Here is a 15,870-nt window from a genome sequence, read left to right as displayed (position 1 = left end):
AATAATGACATATTGTGGATCACTTCTCCATAAGCAATTTTTTGTCTGTCCATTTTAATGGCTATTGTATATGCATGTTATACCTGAACCTGACTTTATGTTCTGGGAGAATGCAGTCAGGATGATTCTTGTGAATATTCAAATTTAAATCAAATCATTTCAATAAGGGCCTTATAACCTCCCTTATAACCCTTCCACTGTTTCACCTGATTGGGATTTATTTTTCTCATGTTCTTCAGTGCTGCCTAAGAAGACAGAAATAAGAATTCATTCTGCATGTAATCAAAACCAAACAAGCACTCTCTCTGTGGCTAGCAGAGCTATCCTTTTTTTTTCTTCTTCTTTTTTTTTTTTTTTTTCCCAAGCTTCCAGAATTTAGGGTGACATAAGTATACGCAGCTGTGGGATCTGCCTGGGAATTTGTCAGTCACTGGGTTGGACTAAACACAAATCCTGGAGAGATATCTGAGCATCAATGACATTGACCAACAGTCCAACAGTTACAGTAAAACATGGTAGAAAAGGCAACATTCTCAGGACCTCAGAAGGGCCTCAAACCAAAGAGAGAACCCCCAGATTGCAAACAAAGTGCCCATAAGGTAGATGAAGTATCAGAAAGATGCTTGGATATATCAGAATTATTTGCCAATTCTTTACAGGCAGTTTGCAAAAGGAAAACAGAAATAAAGGAAGATAGGATGAAACCAAAATGCAGTTGAATAATGAATAAAATAATAAAAGTCTACAGCTAGTTTAAAGCCATTTTTTCCTAAATGTGTTTGCCTTTTGAGTTTCTTTCCATTTCAGGGATAATTCTTAAATCTGCCCATCAGGCCAAGTACTTTATTAGTATATTTAAGTCGCCTTATCTTTCAAATATATTCGTATCACGGCTTATAACAATCTAGGAATTTGCCTCATGCATTTGTAGCATTTTTAGTATTAACTTTAATAGATAACACATGCATCAGTTTTTACTTCCATTCTGTTGCTTGATCTCTCGGTTTTATCATGAAGTTATTGTAAAAGTTTATTTGGTTCAATCACAAAGCAGCATAACTTTTTCTTCACAAGCTATGCAAATCATAATTTACTTCTTCACCTAGATCTGTTCCTTCCATAGAAATAAAAGGAAAAGAAAATCAATCAGTGTGAATGCAAGTAAGTATAAAGCAGTCCTGAAAATGTTGTAACTAGTATAATGCATAATGGCTGCAACAGCTATTTTTAGCAGCAGGTAACAATATTGATGAGATTAAACTAAATTAGCTTGGAAAATTTTGTTGGTATCTAACTAGCTGTCAACACAAGGCCCACTGATAATGCTAGGTGAATTCAGGTTAGCTGGATATAGACAAATGCCAGGAGGTCTGATCAGTGTCAAATACCAGTTACTGAGCTCAAAACCGTTTTCCCTGAAATTCCATAAAAATGGTTAAGTCTCTTGGAAAATTATTATGAATGACATTAAAATACTAAGTACTTTAGATAGACTTTCTATTTCACAAAATAGGTGGAGAATCCTGAAATAAAGTTTGCTGCAAAGTGGAAAAAATGGCTCTGAAATTTGCTAATAATAGAACATCTTAAAGTGTCTTTTTTCTTTCTTTTTTTTTTTTTTTTTCAAGTAGTGTAGTTTTTGGTCTTTTGTTTCAATTTCATTTTGTATCATATGACTTTAAAATATATAACTTAGAAGAAAAAAAAAAAAGCCTCTGAATAGTTGAAACAAGCTGTGTTGGAACTTTTTTCTTGGACTCCATCCCCCCTCTTCCCCTCCCCCAAGAAATCTCCACTATATTTAATTAAGTAGTTCAGTTTTGGCTGACCTATATATTCCACAGTATGATAACACTGAATTTTCTTATACCAATTCTTAAGTAGTTCAGAGCGATTCCATTTGATTTTATATTTTTCCATTGCAAGTAATCCTGATGACCTGTAACGTTTACACTTACCATTTTATCCATAAAAAAAATCTTTTACAAAAAAAAATCTACATTTTCCAGCCATAAAACACAGCCAGGCAGAAAAAAATATGCACAGTAAAATGGTTAAAATGTAAGCAAAGAAGAGTATAGGACAGTCTATGATGCTAAGTCACTGTTTTCAGAGATCTATACATCAAGTTCCTCAAGAACCTTTTGCTAATCTTCCCAGATATTGAACCTTAGCTTGATATGTATGACTCTGACATTTTTGCCCACATACACTGGCACATACTTCTGTCATAGTTCCTTTATTTATTGCAAGGAAATCTCCCAATGGATATCTGTAAGAGAAACTGAAGCTAAAGCTAAATTGAGGGAGCTGACAAGAGGGAAAGTATATAGGAAAAGATCTCCAAAAGTATGATAAAATGGAGATGCAGAGAAAGAGCAGGAACGTGGATGATGTTACAAAAACAAAGCATGCTACCAACCTGAAAGTTCATTTTATTTTTTTTGTCCTTGTTTATTACAATTTGATGAGTAAATCAGGTGTTCCATTTTTAGATAATATATAAGCAAACAAAAGGTCCAATAAAGATATTAGTTGGGGAAACTTTTATGACATGAATTGTCTGAGTGTTATTCTTGGTTCAAAAAAGTGGAAAACCAAAACACTGTAGTGTTATCAAGAATATCTTCTTCCTCATGCACATATATAAGAAAGCATAAGAATTTATCATGCCAGCAGTACACTTTCTAAGAATAACAAAGTCCACTTTCTTTTCTTTTGCTGGGCACCTCTAATAGCCTGTATGAATTTCTAGAAGTGACAAGTGACACAATATCCATATCTTTGCCATACTTATTCATGCTGCCTGCAAATGTCATTCTACTTGCCCTTCCTAGATCAGAGTCAGGCAAAGTGCCTGTATGAAAAGCTCCAGTGTGTGAAAAGAATCCTGCATCCCATCCGGCCAAACTAGAAATACTAATAGCTACTCTTGAAAGTATGATAATTGCATACAAAATTACAGTGTTTTCAGTGAATGCATTTATCCTCACTTTTGGATATTCCACTGCTCCTGGAATTTCCACTTCACTACCTTTATCAGCCAAAAAAAAATCAATCTATGAAGCTGCATATGTTGTTTCATTAGAGATTTCTAATATACCATTGATGGGAATGCATAGATGAAAAAGACAATTATTACAGTTGCAATAACTTTGTATATGACTTAAAAACTATTTAGATAGTTCCCATGCACTACATAACCACAGTAAACTTAAATAATGATTTTGGTTTACAAAGAATTGCCATGTTGTTTTTTTTTGCAATTTTAAAACCAATTATGATTTTCTTGAGATGCTTCAACTACTATAGAAACGACAGACAAAGGGGAAAAATTCATTTAATCATTTATAAAGACTCAGCAGCTTTACCCACTGTTTAGAAAAAAAAAAAAAAAAAAAAAAAAAAAAAAAAAAAAAAAAACAGAAAAGAATCCCATGACTTTTGAAAATAATAAAATATGAAGACAGAATGGAAATGGCTTAAAATTCATAGGTTTAATTTGCCTAAAATTACATAGTTCAGGTTTTCCTTTGTAATCTTTTCACAGAAGATTCGTGATGCTCTTCAACCAAGTTTCCAAAAGATATTTGACTAAACTGTTTATAATGAGTGACCACAAGATGTTTGGATTTATTCATTTTACTTAGAACAAAAGCAAAGAGACTAGACCCTATATTCTCAAAGGCACTTGTGACACTCCTGTGCGGCCTAATCTTTCTGTCACTTGAATATGAAAATGTACCTTGCCTTGATTAATAATCTATTAATAATGACAAAGTACCTATGGCACTTTCATACTTACATTCTTGGCAAATTCCTGAGATATGCCTCATTAACTGGATTACTTGTTTGATCTGTATGCTGCCATACCAACATGTTGACAGCTAGGATGCCCCATGCTAGGCTGTGCAGTGAGTGGCCTTTATTAATCCCAGCCTCTTCATGTAATGTATTTCTGAACACTCCTCTGATGTATAGAAGGTGGCCCAATGTCAGACTGTGAAAGTAAATGTTGGTGTCTTCTCTGAGTTATCACAAAATTAATTTGACTAATCTTTGATCTGCCTTTGAGATAAAAGAAGCATCAAAAAAACTGTGTTGAATGATTTTTTTTTTCCTCAAGGAGTAAAAAATATTTTCATCTATGCTGACTTTTCTTCCTTGTAATTTCTGAAGCAATATATTGCTGATTGGAGGTAGCATTCTCGCAGCCCCGAGACCAAAATTCTCAACTAGTTACAGATCTGAAACAGCATGGTCAATGGCAGTACAAGTTTTTCCTCACCGAGAGGAGCTCTTCCAAATGGAGACATATTTCACATCCCCTAAGGCTTATTTTTGCAGCTTACCAAGAACTCAGTCAACCTTGAAGGTACAACAAGTTTTTTAACAGGCCTAGAGGACAGCTGAATCAAGACCCCACCAAAAGCCCTTTAAGCCTGCCTATGAACCTCCTTTAAATTTTAATTGCTTAATGAGATATAGTGTTTGATACTGCTGCATTTTTAAGGGAAGTGTGATTCTAGAAGAGGGTTAGAAATAATTTTTCTTCCTTTTCTCTAAAATAGAGGAAAAACTCATTTTCCAGACCTCCCTCCATTATCTGTATGTTTGACATTTAGATCTAGAAGCAGTTCTAAATGTTGATATTTTCAGAGAATCAATGGTTTGGATGCATCCTTACCTATTGGATTCTGGCAGGCTGAAAGTATGTCTAACCTTTTCTATGATCTTTGGATCACTCATGGAGGTGAACTAAAGCGATATAATCTTTTGCTTCAGTATCTTTACAATGAGAAAGCACTTATTAAAATCTAATCTGAATACTTCTTGCTTCAATTTAAGTCTATTATATCCAGTGTTGTCTACTGTGAACAAAGAGAACAGATTACATCTTTACTCTTTTCTGCAGTTTGTGTATCATATGTTTTAATCCATCTTTACGTCACTTTTCAGAAAAAAAAAAAGGGTGGAATGTCAGTGATATTTACTAATTTATAATTCTACATAATTTAGATGCAATATTTGGGCTATAATTGAATATTACTTCATCCATATAAAAATAGTGACAAATTCATTGAGAAAACTAGTATCCAAGTCTAGTAGTTCCAGTGTTCATTGGCATGGTATATAAAAATCAGCCTTCCTAATTTGGGGTCTATTATTTATAGCTGTTTGTCATTCAACATATTACAAATTATATACCCTGCTGCTCTTATCCATAATTCTTTCTACTTGAAATTTCATTAAAAAATAGTTGTTTTCTTCAGTAGGTAGAGTAAAACTGATAAAAAACAGATCTCCTTACTTAAGCTTATTGAAGTTTGCAGAGGTCATATGGTGTAAACCAGGTGAGAAAGTGTTTGCAAGCCAAAGAAAGCAAACTGCACATTACACAAGTACCACTGAAATCCTGACAATATTTCTGCTACATCCATCATGAATTGGATCAAAGTTATAAGCAAATAAAGTACCTACTTATCCTTCTAAGAAAGGTCCATTTTTTATTCCAACAACTGAAGACCTCCATCTGAATAAAATCTTTTCCGTAGTGAAGTGAAGCCACACATGGAAAACTGTTCAACAGTCTGTAGTGCACTGCTAGTCAACAGCTTGAAAAGAAGTCTCATTCGATAATGTAAAGCTTATGTGGCATAGTTCTGACAACATCTTAAAAATAAAAAAAATGAAGTACCTAAAATAAAAATGAACAGGGTGATCCAAGGTATCAGAAACTACTGTTTGAAGCCAGGACCAACAGAGCTTCTGGCTTCATTGAAGTCAATGGTAAAAGTCTTGGTGGTTTTCATTAGGTCAGATTGGCTTGGTGTGGTTAAATATTATGATCTCAGTGTGAGATCTGATGGATCAGTAAGGCATGAAAGATGTCAACTACATATGCACTAAGAAAGATGATCAGTCACCAATTTGACTTTGATCCTAGCAAAGTGTTTCTGACAGCATAAAATGATTTATTCTTTATTAATAACCAACTGGATGCAGAGAAAGTTTCTCATTTCTACCACACAATATATAGGATATCCAACCTTGCAATAGCCATAGACAATTTCCTCTGCCAGAAGGAAAATGAGCTTGGCTGGAGAAGATACCCACAGAGATCAGAAATGAATTGAATATGACTTGCCTATAGTACCTCAGGTAACAATGCTGATGGCAGAAATAGACTGAAAGATACAGCTTGTCTAAGATAAAATAGAGAGCAGATTAGGACTATAAAGTTGATAAGCAAGCCCACCAGATATTATTATTATTATTACATGTAAATCAAAATCATTAGGCTGCAAATCAAAATTCTGAGCAATTGCTTATATTGAGAAATACTGAATCCAGCAGAGACAAAAATATGTGCTTTACTGTATGAAAAAAAAAAAAAAATACAGTAAAGCTTCTCCAATTTCCATATTTCAGGTAAGATTTGTCCACATTGTTGTAATTAAAATGAAATAAAATAAATATTAAAGTAAAAATAAATATAATATAATAAAATACAATTTGGCAACACAATTAAAATGGTTTAACAAATGGTTCTAGAGCAAATACCAAAAGCACAGAAAGTAAACTTTTCAAATTAAGGTTTACCACTCTCTGTGAAACTAACAAAACACCTTTAACAAAAAGCACTTCGTGCAGAAATATTTATAGTCATTATATCAAGAACCTAAATGTGATGTAGCGTGTTTATGTAATATCTGCTAATTCAAGCATGGCAACCTTTAAATATTATGTGTTAGATATCTGACATTTGATAAATGTGAGTAAACAAAACTGCCATGATAAATTTTGCCTATTGTCATTCCACTAGGTTTAAATGCCTAACCTAGTAAAGACAATATGAGGGTTCAGTTTATTCCCAATTAGACTAGGATGTAAAGATATCATTTATCTCATTTGGCGTTAGATGGTGTCATTAATATTTAAAAAAAAATATCAGAGAGTTTTATTTTATAATTCAGAGTGATTTTTTTTTCGTTTTTAAGAAAGAAAAAATATACTGAAAGTCAATTTTCCTGAAATGACTAGCGTTAACCTTTTTAACCTTTTTTTTTTTTTGTAACACATTTTCCTAATGTTACAGTGGCAAATAATTTGTATTTCTGTGAATAAACAAAAAGTAATCCGAATACTTATGACATTATTTACTTGCTATACACAAGACATTAAAAAAAATAATAATTTGTTTCTGCTGGTGTATGTCATTGAATATTAGAGAAATTCAATAGCAATCTGGATACTTCCATTCTTTCTACTCCCAAGTCTCTTAAGGCTGAAAACCAAACCCTTAGGTACTTGTTCCAACATTGTTGTTCTAACTTTTACACAGTAGTTGCGTCTGTGACAGCTCATATTTATTGGAAGTGAAGATGTTGGCTGACTGCGTGTATAGCTTGCATATTCAGAGTCCAAATCTGTGTTGCTCTCTTGTAAACATTTACAATGCTGAAGAGATGATCTTGGACCATGAGTTAACAATGCTCTGGAAAGCATATTGTCTTCATCATTAGTCTTAATACTGTCAAGGCTATCCCGGCATGTTCAAGATCATCTACAAAGGAGACTAAGTTGACTATGGTATAAAAAAACAATAATTTTGAATAGCTAACTTTCATGTACTGACTAATTAAAAAACAGTTTTCTTAAATTTCTCTTTGTCTTAAATTAAATATTAATTAAGCACATCCCTAAAAACATACATTGGCAAAGTGTCAGCACAAATAGAAACAACTTGAATCTCCAGCTAAAAGCAAAGACCTTTGATTCAGAACACAAGCAGAGGCTATAAAGCAGATGATTGGTCATTACATAATTAAATTATACCCTGAACTTCTGAAAATAACTTCTCAATACTGGAAACATCATCGGAATCCAACAATAGCTATCATAACAAAAGATATCAAAAGTAAATTTAAAGGCAAGACATTGTGTTTCCTGTTTTATAGATGAAAAAAGCTTTCTATAAATATTGCATTTCTTAATTGTTGTTTTTCCTTTTTCAGGAAAGAAAGACTGTTTATTATACATGTTTAAAATTCAATTTTCCTCTGCACTTTACAAAACACTCACTTTCCTTTATGTAAGCTTCCTGAGATGGCTAAAATGGCTTAAACCTATATGAATAATTTATTAATCTGAGTACTACTGTAATACAGGGTTATTTTCTAAATTTTCTCTTTATACTTTCCTAGCATTTTAATCATTAAAACATAAATAACAAAATAAATTCAATTTTAATTCTAAATATGTCCATTAAAATACGTACTTTTTCATATTCATAACTTTTAGTTCACTGTTAAATAACTTGCAGTTCAGTAATGCTAATCATTCTAGGTGTGTGTACATGCAGACAATATCAAGCATCAGTTGTAAAACATCTTGTCTGATTCTAGCTTCCTATTTTCTCATTGTAAGCTCTTAATTTTTTCTTTCTTCATCATTTTTAGAAGTTGTGGGCATCTGAAGGGTTGCTGATATTTCTGAAGATGCAGTAGCTGATGCTGCCTTCTAATTTCACAGACTCACGTCATCTCTGCTGAATTGCTTTTCCTTTCCGACAAAGACCTATATGTGTCCTGAAATTCCAATGTAGTTGGACTGTGATCTTCTACCATACAGTGTTCCTGAGACAAAAATATTTCCTCTAAGATATCTGAATCTCTAAGAAGGATATTTTTGTCATCTTATGTGTATACTTTAAAATCACTGCATGGAGTTCTTTCGAGTGTTGACTGATTTTTTTTTTTTCTTCTTGATTTTTCTTTGAGTTTTGAGTGTTTTAAAAAGTTTGTTTTTCAAAGTTTACTCCCCCACAAAAAATCTTTCTTTAAAATGTCTTAATCTAATCTTAAGAAAACCACATTTTCTTACAAATTAGATCTTTCTAAGCTATTAAGAAAATTCTTCTTTAGAACAGTATCTGTTGTGAATGTTATAGCCTTTATATATTACTGTATCATCATACTCATTGTCTTCACCTTCTGCTTGAACCAAAGGGTATTTTCATACTTTATACGTCACCTTCAGGATAGGTCTTAAGGGATAGCTGCTTTTCAGATATGCAATAATGTATAACACGGAACATTCAGCGTAATCTTGGATGATTGTTCATACCCCATAAACAGGAGAAGTTCTAAGAACTAACTGTTATGTATGATATACTTAGTACATTCTTGTATTTTGGGAATACTGACCAAGATACTTAATTGTCGGAAGAGAACATGATTTCAAATGCTGGGTGAAAATGGACTATTGTCCCAAAACCTGAGTTATCTGCTTTTCAAAAAGCAGATGTACATTTTTATCACTTTGGGAGTTCTTAGTGGCTCATTTAGCAAAGGGAGCCTTTGGTGATCTACTATTTTGTTCAAAAAAAAAATAAAAATATCTTGATATACATACATGCACAAACAGGTTTGCATCCATATGATAAGAGTTTGGGTGTCTGCAGAGGAGCAATAAATACCACTAACTCAGAAGATGCTCAAGTGGTTTTTTTTTGTGTCTTTTTTTTTTTTAATGCATCTTTGCAAATTGGTTGAAACCATATATGAGTGATAAGTTCATCCAATTAGCAGAGAGGATCCAGAATTGATTTTATGTACTTGTTTGTAAAAGCTCTGTGGTGCACAAAATTGTACCAAGTTGCATTAATTCTGAGAAGGTATTCTACCTTCTACCACTATCAGCCCAGAATTATTCCCTTCTCTGGGTTGCCAAATTCAGAACAAATGTGCCTTCCCTTCTTCAGTTTGTGCAAATCAGTTATTGTGCACAGCCCTCAACCTTAACATTTATCAATGGTCTTTCTCATTTTCTACAGCATGAGGTTTTAATTTAGAGTACTTTTTGGTTTATTTGCCTCTTACTACCAACTTACCTGTACACCAGACATTTTATTCTGTAAAATAAATATAGAAAATAGAAGCTAGAACAAGTGAAACTGTTGGACAAAAGATTATAAAAAGTCTAGGGATATCTAATCAGCCCATTCATCACTGTCACATACATTTCCAGAGGCTACTTCAAAAGTCCCAGCTCCATGTACTCTCCTGGGAACTATTTTCATTGTTTTCTGCCAAAGTGTCAGCAAAATAATCTATTCATATCATTTTAGATTAGGCTGAAATTGAGGGTGCTGTAGAAATGAGGTCTGCAAGGAAAGCAAAGTGGTTCAACATTACCTACAGAAATTATTTTGAATTAAAGAGAATCTTTTTATCTTCTTTTACAAAAATGTTTTTATAAAACACCACATCATGATTTTATATTTTTTTTCTCTGTGTATATCTGAAATAATAATGTCCTTGGAAAGATACAGAAAATCTAAGAACATACCATCTCTGCTCTGCTTTGCATCAAGTTCGAGCTTTATCTTCCCTTCTCATAGGAGCAGGTTTTTAAGTAAAAGGATAACATTTATTTGTTTAAAGTTCTTTAATTGACACTTTCTGTAGTTAAATAGCGTCATCAAGAAAATCTGAGTTTTTCAGAAGATTCAAACTGATGCAATGTAGAAATAGTCATGCAAGGTCACAAAATATCAGTATGAAATTTATTTATTTCAGCATTATTTATTTATTTATTTCAGCAACTCCAGAATATCTCATGTTTCTTTAGAAATGCAGATGATAAATACAGTCCTATTCAGATTTTCACTGAACTGTATTTTAAAAAACAACTGAATGCATTCTTTAATTTAGTTTGTGGTGCAGCTTTAGCTGTAATTAATGTTTAGGCACCACATTTTATTATTCTAAAAAAAAAAAAGTTTTTAAAAGTTAAAAAAAAAATTTTACTGTTAGAGTCCATATATTCAGTTTCACCTATCCACTTGACTCAGCAGTTTAGGACAGACAAAAGACATACCCAATTGACTCTTAACAAATTGTTTTGAGCTCTTTCACTTTCTTGTAAGATTATTCATTACGCTTTAAGATGACATCATGCTTTGCTGAATCAGTACAATAATCAGCACACCCACTAACTTATGTCATGCTATAGCTAATTTGTTTTTCTGTTCTTCTCTCAGTTTTTGTTAGGATTGTTAACAAATACATGTGTCCATGTGTACTGGTTATGCACTGACTATTCTCCTCAGTATTGGCTTATTGGGTTTTAAACATAGGTTGTATGGTTCAGATGACCATATCTGTACATATTGATTTCCATGTGATATATTACAGTCACGTGATATATTACAGTCAAAATGGCATGGTTCTGATTTTAATTTGTGCACCCTCAGACATTCACAGCAAAATGAGCCCAATTTTCTTAACTTCAAGGCATGCAACATTGTCTGTGCAAGTGATCTCTGAACTAAGAATTCCCATACTGGGAGATACTTTCCCCAATAGTCTTTTTAATGTTTCAGTTTAAAAATCATAGCTCATTTCTTGTAGTCATTTTTTTTTCCATCAACTATTTTTAGTGCAAAGGAGATAAAGTTGCAACATCCTAGAGAGCAGACAAGAGTCTAAGTGCTGATCCATAAACAATGTTGATTTAATATTTGTTCACATAATTATAATCTCTTTCCCAGTGGGCATAACATTCATTTTCTTTAATAATTAATGGAAAAACTGACTTCAGGGAAAAAAATAAAAATTAAAAAAAAGACCCTTCTAGGATCACTCAGGTGAGTCAATTCCTAGATCTACATGCCGAAAATGTTAGTGTCAGTTTCTAATAAGTACAGCTTTGTACATAAACAACAGCTAATAGTACCTTCACTTTTCCAGTTTAAAGCAGAACATAATATACATTGTATAAGTGTGTATGCCTTAATCTGGTTATCTTCCTGCAGGTGTGTATTCACTAAGCATTTTCTGCGGTAAATGAGATAGAGGAATGACATGACATTTATCTCATTTCTTATATCACTAAAATTCATCTGCAAACATTATTTATTATATATGCTGAAAGGAACAGACATCTTATGAAATGGTAGTATGAAAGCATGTAATTAAAACTGTATAATAAAACATTCAAATAAGAGGGGCAATTTCAGGCTCAGTTTTATTTTTAATCACATCTCCTCATTCTATACATTTGATTTGGCAGCGTTAACCTCTTTTATGTAGCTTTTTTACATGATGTCCTAAGTCTAGCTCTTTTTCTTTTAAGGGGTATAGAAGAACTGCCAGAATGGTGACTAATGATGGCTCAACAGGGCTGTATAACAACAAACTTGATAGACCCAAGCACAGCATAGCAGATGATGTAAGTATGTTTCCAGCCTTAGCGTATGCCAGCAGGATATTTTACACACACTTCCTCTACCAGTTTCAAAGCTAGATTGATAACAACAGAAATGCATGGCAATGGCTGTGCAGGGAGTGTCCCTGAGATCTGACTGAGACATGCTGACTGAAGACACAGAACCTAATTAGAGAACATAGCTGCTGAACTCTTTCAAAATCTGTATGGAAAATTTACAAAATAAGATTTTTAAGTCTTATAACCAAACTGAAATCAGGGCAAACTTTCATACTGCCAGTTGAAAGCATTTCACTAACCTGATTGCTCCAGTCCCTCTCCAACATATTTCAAATTATATCTCACAGGATGGGAGGTCATCAAGAGGGATCGTTTCATTTAGGTATCTGAAAACATTAAGTTTTTCTTTTATGTTGGTAAGACAACACTTTCTTCTAATCTTCTTGAGTGAAACAGTGGAATGATATTCACAGATTATTTTTTTTAATAGAAGAAGAAAAAAAATAAAAGATCTTATAACTGGAAATATCAGCTAATTCTTTGCCTTGCTAAAGCCTTGCTAAACCTCATTAATTGAGGTCCCCTGTAATATTTTTCATTACAGGATTCTCTTCTGAACTGTTCTAAAAATGTCATGGTTTTAAATACACAAATACATATCCAATTGAGCAAGTCCCAAGGCTAGTACTCTAGAGAAGAAAATCATTAGGTGTTGCTGCAAAAATAGCATTTCAATTTTCTTTAGAACTTCACACAGAAGACCTCAAAGAATTTTACAGTTCACGTACCTACACTACTAGATTGGTCTGAGTGCATGCAAACAGAAGAGATTTATTAAGATATTATTTATAGCAGCAGTTCACAGACTTTGGGGTTGTACCATTGCCAGTAAGCCCACTATGGCTGCCAATCAGAATGTTGAACTGGACAATCAAACCTATTTATTTTTCTAGATAATGGCACGGTCCCTCTACCTCTTCAAAAATTGCCTACAGTGCTTCACCATGTAATAACCTTAAATTATAGTATCCCCTGAGAAAACATAAAGATCCTTTTCAAATTAGAATATGGTTGAAATTCTCTTCACCTTCTGTCTTTCAACTGTAGAAGTATTCCCATTTGCTCATCTTTAATATAGCCTTATGTAATACCTGTGTGATTCACACACAAATTGACAGAAAAAAGAATGAGAGGACGATTTCCTCAATTGTTTCCAAATAGCCACAGTGTACTCTCCAATATATCATAGAAGGTAGGCATATTCAGTTTGCCAATAGAAAAATCAGTGCAAATGGAAGACCTGAGCCTGCTTCCACAAAGTTAGATTTATATGAACTGAATCTTGTCTTAGTACACTGAATTTATGTACTGATCAGCAGCATGTTGGGCCTATTTTGTTGTATGTCTTTCAATCCATTTGTCCTCCTCCGGAATCTAGAAGAAAAATCAAGGTAAGAAAGGGTGAGGATGAATGAGTGCTTTAGGGGCAGGTGCCAGCTGTCCACTTTAACAAGTATCAGACATCTGGAAAGGGGTGCTGAAATAATAGAAATAACAGATGTGGAGTGTAGAGTGATGACATTTATAAACCCTTCATGTTGTCTTTCTGTTATGCCCAGCTTCAGGAAAAGGGAGAAAACACTCTTAAAAACCAGGAGAGGAGGAGAAGTGTTTTTTCTGTGGATTAAACATGGAAAACTCAACATGTTTCAAAACTCTCCATAGGTTAAAAGTAAGGTAAGAAAGTCCCTTAAAACTGTAGTTTGCTTAATGGTAATTGCTAATTGTAATGCTTGAAGCACACATCAAGTAAGGGTCTTACCTCCCCCTGCACAACCTACTTCAAGATTTAGGAGGGACTCTTCAACTTAATGCCAAAGCATCCTTAGCCTCACATTTCTCCAAAATGTTAAATGGTCTTTAAAGGACGGGAATCTAAGGAGATAAAATAAGAATACAGGAAGCCTATGTTTAGTGATAGATCATGTGTATGATGTACCTGCAAGATAAAGAAAGCATACACAGAAGCAGTTAAATTCTGTGGTATCCAATGTCTTTATAAAAACAGCCTGTATTTTCTTCTTTGCTTCTAAATAAATTAGGAGAAGGAAAAACACCTAGCTTGCAATAATTATAGCAGGAGGAAGCTTCTAAAATTCAATTTGTAGTACAGTGAACACACTAAACTTGAAGTGCATAGAATGTTTTTGACATTTTCTGGAAGGAAAATAACTCATACATGATAAAACATCTGCACAATACATGGTGCTCAAAATAAAGTAAAGCACTGTTAAAAAAAAAATAAAAAAATTCTAGGATGTGAGGTTATTGGGTTAAAAAAAAAAAATGAAACAGCAACAATCAAAGAAAAAAAAAAAAGAATCACTTTGATTTCAAGGCTAGGAAAATTATCAACAACTTAACAGTTTGCTTACTGGAGAAGACTTTAGTTCAAAACTGACCATACAGACTACTAGAACAGGCTCCTGGGAATGAAAATAAAATGAAGAGTAACTAGCTGACATGACCTATTTTGTTTGCATTCTTTTAGATATTAGGAAAATTAATGACAAAAATCCCTATTGGAAACAATTAATATACATATTTATTTACATTTTTTGTATATTTTGTATTAAAAGAACACACCAAAAATTAAGAACCTAGAATTTGAAAGATAACTGTAGGTGGGATACGTTAAAGGATCCTTGCCACCCCCAGTACCAGTACCTTCAACACTCACAAGTTTGCCTAGTAAACTGATTTGATTAAAATTCTAGGACTTTTGCTTCTGAATAGTTCCTTGTCATTTTTCACATATCCTAGAGCTGCTGTCTCACAGACGCAGGCCCCTTTCTTTCCTTTCTCATCATCTTTGCGAAGCCTTCCAGCTCCAGCGTTGAGCCTCTGCCATCACTCAGCCAACACACCTGCACATGTTGTAACCCGGTCTTCAGCATTCGGGTGGCCGCATATTGCATCCTGATGGCAGCAGCCATTCCTGCTGAAGATCTCACACCTGGGAGGAACTGGGAAGGATGGCTTCACAACTTTATCCACTGTATATCGAGCTCCGAACATAAAATCTCTTTGCTTCGTCCAGTGTCTGGTCCTCCTGAGGAAGAAGCAGATGTCAAGTAGGGTGGCCTGCCTTGGCCAGCTTAAGGAAGTAGTAAGTGTAGGATGGGACAGAAAAAAAAAAAAAAAAAAAAAAGGAGAATACATACTACACTACCAAGCTGTATTTTGGATAAATGTGGATTGGGGCATGTGTTTATTTAATCACATTTAGTCTAGAAGTTAACAAATATGATAGGAAATGGGCTTTTGTTTGTCTGTTTGTTTAGCTTGTAGCTTTTTACCCAGCTTATCTGTACTGAACAAATGTACAGCTCCAAAAAGAACAGAAAACTTCTTCTGAGTATTGTCTGAAAAAAAAAACAACAAACATGCCCTAGAAATTGCATCAGATGGTAGACAGGTGTTTGCAAAATATTGTAAACACATTTTGTAGCACTGTGACAACTTAGACTGTACAGGGACTCCAGTCTCTCCTCTGCAACAGGCATGATCTCTGACCTGCCAGGGACAGTCTCCCCCTACCCATTTTACTTTAACAAAACACAAATATGAGAAGGG

This window comes from Cygnus olor, chromosome 2 (assembly GCF_009769625.2).
Source record: "Cygnus olor isolate bCygOlo1 chromosome 2, bCygOlo1.pri.v2, whole genome shotgun sequence".
NCBI lineage: Eukaryota > Metazoa > Chordata > Aves > Anseriformes > Anatidae > Cygnus > Cygnus olor.
This window is presented reverse-complemented; position numbering follows the sequence as displayed.